The sequence below is a fragment of the Dipodomys spectabilis genome, unplaced genomic scaffold (genome assembly GCF_019054845.1).
Source record: "Dipodomys spectabilis isolate Male_0828 unplaced genomic scaffold, ASM1905484v1 ptg000029l, whole genome shotgun sequence".
Classification (NCBI taxonomy): Eukaryota; Metazoa; Chordata; class Mammalia; order Rodentia; family Heteromyidae; genus Dipodomys; species Dipodomys spectabilis.
Genome location: NW_024870706.1, coordinates 1,986,809 through 1,996,855, shown reverse-complemented (window position 1 = coordinate 1,996,855; position 10,047 = coordinate 1,986,809). Strand labels below are relative to the sequence as shown.

The 10,047-nt window shown below is 37.4% G+C and overlaps 1 pseudogene; it reads right to left on the bottom strand.

The window, feature by feature from the left end:
• Nucleotides 1-789: 789 nt before the first annotated feature.
• Nucleotides 790-886, bottom strand: LOC122104644 (annotated as a pseudogene).
• Nucleotides 887-10,047: the final 9,161 nt, after the last annotated feature.

Sequence of the window (10,047 nt, the reverse complement as noted above, 5' to 3'; positions counted from 1 at the left end):
TGGGAGCTATCCCTCTGCTCTTCAGCTCAAGGTGAGCACTCTACCACTTGAGCCACAGCTCCACATCCAGTTTTCTAGTGGTTTATTGGAGATAAGAGTACCACAGACTTCCCTTTCCAGGCTGGCTTTGAACAATGATTCTCAGATCTCAGCCTCCTGTGTAGCTAGGATTATAGGCATGAGCCACCAGTGCCCGGCAACACCAATATTTTACTGTAAAAATTAATGGATTCCGCGGAATTCTTCCAAATGAATTGCCTGCATTGGATGTCAAAATGTATTCAATAGTTTTTGTATACATGTATAATGATTTCTTCAGAGTTTGTGATTTTTTAATCAGAAATAATTTTAACTTACCTGTTGAAATGAGTAGTACAGAAAGTAAAATATTTCTGGTGCTTGTCTGAAAAAGTATATCTTAAAATATTCTATATTCTATGTTTGCATAATGTTCATAATTTATTTTATTTTCTCCTAGATATACTTTGAATTCTACATTACTTTATAATATATAGGTTAATTAATGTGTCCTTTCCGATTGCATTCCATATAAAAACAGTTTGATTCCTTATTTTTTCTAGGTCTTTATTTTTCTTTGGGATAAAATGACAATGTTGTCTAATTTGAAGTTTTGTAAATTTTATGCTATGTAAACGCCTTTCTGAGCTGAAGATTTAATACACTGATGTCAAACTAAATTTAATTCTATGAATTACGTGTATTGTTACACTTGTAATTTTGTAATCAACCTTTTAATAACTGTTTTTCATTTCTTGCATCTGAAGAATGAAAAATATGGAATACTTCTCAAATTTTCATATTATCCTTTTGCAAGTGCCATGTTAATCTCTGTATTGTAATTTGAGTATACTTGCTGCTGATGCATGTAGTATCCTCTAAATTTAAGTTGTTAATGATGCAATCTTTATAGAGGCTTATATCTATGGGTGCCTACTTGTAACAAGGAAACCTTCTTGTTCCTAACAATGTTATCGATCTTATTTCCCTAAAATTCTGTGAATATTGGAAAAATTATATTGATCAGTCGATTGTTCATATTTGCAAATTTTTTTTGTCAATGACTATCAAGTCTTTTTATTTGGAATTTTATCGTACTCTCAATTATTTATAGATAGGTCTAAAGGTGATGGCTTTTTCAAGTACTTATTTATCCAACTGAATTAGCTTTGTGGACCTAATGAATTCAAAGTAAGCATTGCTTAAGAGCTACTTTTAAACTTCTTCAGCTGACATTTTCCCAAATGAGGTGTTACTGGTACAAATGTCTACCTGAGCCTTTACCCTTCTTCCATGTGGGAACAGACCAACCAGAATATCTTACCCTGAAAACGTAAATTGTCTTACTTGAACAAAACTAATCTTGGTTACAAGGGATGATAGAGAGATGAACAGTTCAAACAGAACTGTTCAGACTAGAAGGTATTTTATCAAAATATAATTTTTATTATACCTTCCATTTCAACAGTAACTAAAGCCAAGAAGGTGAAAAAATTGTTCATATGCATGATTACTTAATGTCCTGGATTGTCTACCATCCAACCAGGCAGGAACTTACACTACTGCCTTTTTATCACCAAATATTTTCATAGTTGCAGGAGAAGTCCATATGTTTCTCCTCATTATTAGGCATTAAATTGATAATGTTTTAATCACAGTGTTTCCCCTTGCCTACATGCTGTAAATCTACAAATGGTAAAGTTTTAGGTCTAACTCTATCAAACACTGAGGCAGAGAAAATGGAATAATACTTTATAACAGAGTTGCCTTTGATACAGTAACTACAACAGAACAATGCAAAACGTGTGCCTTTTAATTATATTAAATATAGTTATATATTTTATATTTATATGTGCTGATTTTATATTTCACACAATGAAACTTACTAGAATTAGTTGATAATTTGACAAATAAATTGATATTTATTCCAATAAATAGGATTGGAATATAAACAATTAGGTTTAAAAAATATATTAGAATATAAAAAAGTATCAATGCAATGTCTTTAGTATAAACTTGTGATACATTCTAACTGTTCTAGGTCTTCTGAATTCACATGGTAAAAAAATGTTTTCCTCTAATCTATAATGAATTTACTCTGCTGCTCTGTTTATTGTTTTAACTCGCTAGTCCCAAACTTTTTCTCCATATTTCTGAAGCATTCCTACTGATTATGCACAAATTTTGCTAAGATGCCTAAAGCATATTATTCTTCTGCAGGACCCATGGGTCATAGGATCCCAGGTCCCAGGTACCTGCATCATCAGATAACAAGGGCAAGACTTCTTACCAAGGCCCACGCAACATGTCAACACAAAGTAATTGAAGACCCATCTCAATTTGTCATTTCCTATATTTCAGGGCCCCAATTCCTTTAGATGCAGGAATTAGCAGTAAGCAATTGTGAAATGCAAGGGAACTTAGCAATTGTTTATCAGAGAAAGTGATTATTTCTATGACCATTAATCCCAAGATTTATGCCATAAAGTCATCATAGGCTAACAGTTTCAAACTTGTAAGGGGCACTTTAAAATTACTTAATTCATATCATGAATACCTTATCTCTATTTTGACAAAATACTACACCTCTGCTAATGTGACGCCCTCCTTGTTCTGAAAAGAACACCACAATAAACTGAGCTGCATTATTTTTCCACCACTGGTATTCTTGGGATCACAACACGTGCAAATATTATTTATATTTATACTTTTTTAGCTATCATAGATATTCAGGATGCTAAGATAGGAAAATTATGGTTCAAAGCCCACCCAGACAGGAAGGTTTCTTAGAATCTTATCTCCAAAAAACTTCTCCACAAAAGACAGACTCAAATGGCACTGAGGTTGAAGTGGTAGGGCACGAGCCTTGAACATAAACAGGCTCAGAGACTCTGTCCAGGCCAACAGTTCAAGCTCTAGGACGAACCAATAAAACAAAAACTAAATTGAAAACAAACCCCAAACCTAGCATTTTTCTCCATGTATACAGAGGCACGTAAATAAGGAAATGGCTTCCTGTGTTACATATAGGTAGAAGAAAGAAGATGTCACACAATTACTCTCTTCATACCATATTAAACCAAACCCTTAAAAATTGTTTTTTCTAAATATATAAATTAATGTCATCCATTTGTTGGCAACTCTGTGTAGATTATTCACATTAACAAGGTGTACATGACCTGTGGGAATTATCTAATAACTATGTTCTAATTATAACACTCTTGAAAGAATATCTAGGCAAATAGAATGCCAGAATCATTTGTGAATTTTTGAATTAATCCCTCTCCTTAAAAAGAATTTTGTAGTATCCTATGGAATATGAAATTACAAATAAAACCAAAAAATATATTTTAAACCTAAATTCTAATTTAACAAGGTCTACAAAGTCCCACATTAGACGAACTTTGCTATTTCTCCAGACTTAAGCTTTTGTAATCCTTCAACATTTATTTGGAATCCAACAGAATGATGCTTATTTACTTTTGCAAATTTTTGGATCGGAATCATGAGCTATTTTGCATCTAGGAATGTTCTGTAATGATGAGAGCATTTAAAACGCAAGTGAGGATATATATGAGTTGCATTCATTCTGAAACTTGACTTCTCAAAACATAATGACAAAATTAGCCCAAACTCTGAACTGTGTATTCTTTCTTGTTGTTTGGTTTGTTTTACTGAGACAAAATTATTCTACCTGGTCCAGGGAAGGTATCGTTATGTAATTCCACTATCTAATCTCCTGTCTGAGTGCTAGAATTCCAGGCTTGTATCACATTGCCCTGCCATAGTTTGTTTATTTAATCTAGAAACAGACTAGCAATTTTGAACTTCTCCTATGATCTTATCCACTAGACTGATTGCTCAGACTGTTTATGTACTATTTTCAAAGATGTTTTTACATTTGACACAGGATATGAGCATTTTCAGATGCACCTGCAAGGTTCCCTGATTCATTCCACCAAGGATCCTATCCCGTTAATAATGATTACTTGACTCTCTTACATCTCTGGTCCCTATCTATGTAATATTCTCAACTTTGGGGGAAAGTTCACTTGAGGGCTTTCTAATATTAAAAATTATCACTTGATTCTAGTCGTACTCAGGACCTATTTTCTATTGTTTTCTAACTTTTCTACATATTCTGAGAGTTGTTTCATTTGTGTGTTTTTGTGTGCACCTATAAGTGCCTCTGTGTGTATATGTATGTTTGTATGTATGTATGCAAAATCCTAAAGCTGTTATTCAGCAATCTTGCTCATGACTGGTATTCCAGCTTTTGGCTGGTTAATTATATGTAGTGTCTCAAAGCCTATACTGTCCAAGCTGGATGTAAATTGAACTTCCCAGACTCCTTTACATTCTTAGGTTTTATTTTTCCAGGAGTATCAACTTTCAAACTTCAAACACTTTTGTGAGTGTAAAGTCTAACCTGTAGCCCAGATTTTTGACTCAAGAATTCATATAAAGGTAGATGAACATATACATTACATATCCTGAGTGTTCACTGTTAGAAATGTGATCATAAACCAAGTTGTTGTGAGATCTGAGGATTGGGGTTTAAAGCCAGCATGGGTAGGAAAGTCCTGGAGACTCTTTTCTCCAATAATTACCAGAAAACTGGAAGTGGCACTGTGGCTCAAGTGGAAGAGCACTAGCCTTGAGCTGTGTTTCAGAGGGACAGCGCCCTGTCCCATATTTCAGGTGCCACGAACAATAACAACAACAAGAAGAAGAAGAACAACAACAACAAAAGTATATAAGAAAAGGAATGAAAAAGATTGTGATCTTAGCCACCAGGTTCATTACTATTATAATTCCTGTTCTCTCAAGATGGACTCTTTTTTTCCAGTTAAGTCTATTCTCCCATATCTGACTTGCATTGGAAACAGAATCATTCTTCCATTCTCCTTTTTGCACATTTACATGATTAGCAAGCGTGATTTAGAAAGGGAGTGGCCTCATGCTTCATGTTCCACTTAGGAGTAATGCTTTCTCTATTTCACTCCCATAAATCTACATACTGGACTTGGCTTTATTGTTTCAATGTTTTCTTATTTATAGCGTCTTCTATATTGTATTGAACACTTATACATAAACAAAGAACTTCTTTTTCTCCTATAATTGCTATTGTTTCTCTTACTGTTAACTCATGTACACTTGGGAAATTAATGCACAGCACATAGACTCACAATAAAAGATCTGAGAACCTTCTTCCTATTTAAAATTCACCTTAATTTACAGAGCACATAAGAAGTTTGAACAAAATGTTCTCATGGATAATGTATTTATAAGCAATTTAAATTTCATTTCTCTTTACTAAGCTGTCTCTGAAACACGTGTTACCTCATGTCCAAAAGTGTCCTTGTGCTATATCAATGAAGCCAGAAAACATTCATTTTTTTTCTGGAGCAGCACCATAAATTGTTACTGGAAGTAACTGTTAATGGATGTGGAAACTGATCCCAGGAGAGGAATTGAACATAGAGAAATGACAAAGTTGAAGTTAACTATTGCTTTCTTCTTTGCTGTATAAGAAAAGGATCCTAGGCTGGAAGGAAACTCTGTCCCTGATTTTTTGAGTGTGTCCTTTACTCATATAAACCTCCTCTGTAAACTTCTGTCTGAGAGTATTACAAAAGGAAACAATATGCCATTTGAAGGCCAGCATAGAACAAAAGGAAGTAACTTTGTTTTAAAAGTGTTCTACTGCACGAAGAGACAAACGGTACATGGTCTCCCTCATAAGTGGATGCTAAATCCAAAAGGTTAGGTGATACGACAAAACTAACAGGACTTAAGAAACAAAGAACTCCCGCTCATCTGGTTGAACCACTACTAAATATCCTCATGCTGCTGATCACAAATATGGTATATAACATGTGAACACTGTTATATATTACAGACTGTGGTAGACAATTTGCTCCAGGGAAGTTAGAATGAACTTGTGACTTTGAAAATATGTAATCATTTAATCACAATCAAAAAAAAAAAAAAAAGAACCTCGGGGAAGGGAGGGAGGGAGGGGATGGTAGGGGGAAAACAATGGAGGGGGTAACAATGTTCAAGAGGAAGTGTACTCATAACCTCACTCATGTAACTGTAACCCTCTGTATAGTAGCTTTACAATAAAAAAAAAAGTGTTCTACTGCAAAGAAGCAAAGATATGGACATTTTAAGTGTCTTATGGATGGATATTTCACTCTTGAGATGATTCTATTGTTGCAGGAATCAGTTATCAATTCCTTTAGTCTGGTCCTGAGTTTTCCATAGCAATAAGGATTCCAAAATAGGATCCAATGAGTATGATCAGCAAAAGCAGCCTCTTCTCAGACAACCATTATTTTAAGGAAATTCCCAAAGAAATACCCAGGGTTTGTTTTGTTTGCTTGTTTGTTTAGTTTGTGCTGGTTCTGGGGCTTGAACTTAGAGACTTGCCCCTGTCCCTGAAGAGTTGTCTTTCTTTCCCACCTGGCCCAACGCTAGTACTCCACTACTTGAGCCAAAATTCCACTTCTGTCTTTTTTGGTGTTTAATTACAGATAAGAGTTTGACAGACTCTCTTGCCTGGGTTGGCTTTGAACTAACACAGTAAGAAAACTAAGTGACATCAATTGTATGTACTTCTCTTTTGAACCAAAAAATATTAGATGAAGTTTATTATAAAGCTAATATTGACAATTTTTAAAGAAAAGAATATGTTTAGCAAAAAAACATAACAAATATCTCAGCAAAAGTAAGTGCACCACTAAATCATTTGGGACGATTACTATTGACTTCATCATTCCTTTGGGGGAAACTTAAAGCCATATTTGCACTTTTTTGTTGGTTGTGGGGATTGAACATTGATCCTGGGCACGGTCTCTCAGCTCTTCAGCACAAATTGAGCACTCTACCACTTTAGCTACAGCACCAATTCCGGATTTCTGGACTTAATTGAAGATAAGTGTTTCATGGACTTTCCTGACCAGGCTGGCTTTGAAACACAATCCTCTGGTCTCAACCTCCTGAGTAGCTAGGATTACAGGCATGAGCCACCAGCACCCGGCTCATATTTGCATTTATATGCATTTTATGTCACTATGTAGACAAAGAATGAAAGAAATCTGAACCAAATGTTGTGACAGCTTTTCAGAATAATTGAGGTAGCAATAAATATGCCCCCTTTTTCCATTCTGTTACATTAATGACTCATGAGCTATTGGACTCTTAAATTAACATCCTCTTTCCTCTTTGTAGGTGTATTTAGTATCAGGAAATGCTCATAAAGAAATATAGAAAGACATATTTTTAGAAAGTAAAGGAGATCAGGTATAAAAGAACAGCATAGAAGGAGATACATTTATCACACAGAGATTAAGAACTAGCATAGGAAATTTTGAATGCTAAAGGCAATGAGGCATATGCTTAGTTGATAACTCGTTCTTCAATAACCAAAAATGGTTCCCTAGAAAGGTTTTTGCTATACCTTAGTTACTATCATTTTTTCATTCCATCTGGAGTTATTCTTTCACTTTTGTCACAACTAATAATTAGCCTCTGCTTTATTGGTGTGATGACTGGCCAAAACAGTTTCCAAATCTCACTTAGACTATCCTTCTCATTGTGATTAGCAGTGACCCTACTCAAAAGCTTGGAATCTTTGAATTTCCAGAATTAATCTTCACCTGACATCTAAGCACATTCCTGGCATTAATTGCTGTGACCTAATGAACAAAACATTTTTTCAACGCAGTATCCTAACATAGGTAAAGTACATGAATTAGGGACTATTGTCAGGTATCAGTATGGAAAGAGCAATTATATATTCCAGGTATGGGTTCTGTATTTTGCATTTACTATCTAAATGTTCATTGTTGTTGTTGTTGCTGTTGTTGTTTTGGCAGTCCTGGGGCTGAAACTCAGCACTTGGGAATTATTCCTCAGCTTTTTTTTTTCCTCAAGGCTAACCCTCCACCAGTTGAGGCACAGGACCACTTCCAGTGTTTCCTTTTCAATTTTGGGTGCTGAGGAATTGAACTCAGGGTTTCATGCATGCTAGGCAATCACCATATTATGAAGCCACATTCCCAGAACCCTAAATGACTTTCTTAAGATGGCATTACATTTTCATTCTGTAAGTATGTGTCATAATTTTAGCCAGAAATTTTTTTTTAGAAAAGAGCATTGAACACAGTACTCAGTCCAGTAAGGCTAGATGGACAATGGATAACTGTCACAGTGTAGCCAGGGTACAGAAGGACTTACCTCATGGAGCTGGTACAACAGACTGAGCGAGACAGCTTCTGACCCAAAGCCTACCTCTAGAATGAGAGGGCCATCTTGGTTCCAATCACATGGGGATGCTGGGCCACCTCCTCTAGCACCCATTGAATCAGTTCCTGAGAGAGAAAGAGAAAGAAAGCCGGTCAGAATTACACTTAAGCCAAGTGACAGTGGTTCAGGCCTATAATCCTAAGTACAATGGAGGCTGAGATATGAAGATGATGGTTTATAGCCAGCCCAGGCATAAACAATTGTGAGACTCTTATCTCCAAAGAACCACCAGAAAACTGGAAGTGGTGCTGTGACTAAAGTTGTAGAGTGCTAGCTTTTAGCTGAGTAGCTCGGGGAGCTGCCTCAGGCCCAAAGTTGAAGCCCCATGACTGAAAAGAAGTGGACTTCTCACCACAAGAAGTGGACTGAATAGCACCCATTGTCCTAGGGAGCATAGCAGAGAACTCAGGCTGAGCTTCCTGTCAGCTGGGAGTCATTAATAGGTCACCCGGCTTCTCTGTGCCTCAGTTTCCCCAGCTTCAAAACTGAACAAAGTGAAGAATCCCGTTACTCATGGAGATAGGCAATAATCCCATACCTGTTGCACCATTAATTACACACACCATCTGAGATCTTTCCGGGTATCTTCCTTTCATATGCTCACAGAATTGCCAAGAACAGTATCAGATGGACCCTCCCTCTGTGCCTGCCCCTGCTGCAGAGATCCCTCTGTATTCATCCTTTGTTTCCTTACAACTGTCCCATGAGTAGATTAAAGTACAATGGTTGAGGCCCAACCCAGAGCTTCACCTCTGGTCAAGAATCGGCTGCCGTGGACTGAGTTTGGGACAATCCATCTAAACCAATGACTGAGCATGGTGCTACTTGTCTACCATTCAAACTATAGAAGACCGGGCCTGGTGGCTCATGCCTGTCACAGATAGGAGGACCATGATCCAGCCCAGGCTGAGCATATATTAATTCTCCATCTCAGAAATGCCCAAGACAAAAAAGCTTGACTTGCATGGTAGAAGATCTGACTGGCAAGCCTAAGGCCTTGAGGTCAAACCCTAATATAGCAAAAAGAACCAGAGTTCCAGTGCCAGAGGCTCATGCCTATAATCCTAGGTACTCAGGAGGCTGAGATCTGAAGATCACAGGTCAAGATTTAAAATAGGGTTGGCCTTGTCCATCAGGCGTCATGATGAGAAGACCCAGAGTCTGACCTATGCTGTTGTGCTCCATACTGGCAGAACTCATAGCCTTACTAAGTGTTGGTCATATTCTCTGTTCCCTTGGGAAGCCATCCCCTGCAGGCCGCACTCCCAGGTCCTCCCAAGCTCCCACTGCCACCATCCAGGCCCAAGGGAGTACACAGCTCCATTGCACACAGATCCCTTGTTCTTGTAATTTTACAGTGCTGTGTCCCCTTCAAGCCTCTCACCCTTCCAGGCCCCCAGACCTCAGCTGTGAAGCCCATACATAGATAGCAGGTAGCAGGTAGAAGTTACCAAAGCATTCAGCCTCCTTGTTGCAACCCACTTCTACACACACACACACACACACACACACACACACACACGCACACACACACACACACATCCAGACCGGTGACAGATGACTCATCCATGCAGCACCTGCAATTTGCCAACTGATCACTCACCTGAGCACAGTCAGGCTGTACAAAGAAAAAGATGATCGGTCTCTCTGTCTGTCTTTCTCTGTCTCTCTCTGGCTGTCTTCAGGTGAAAGGTTGGCTGAACACAGAAGACAAGG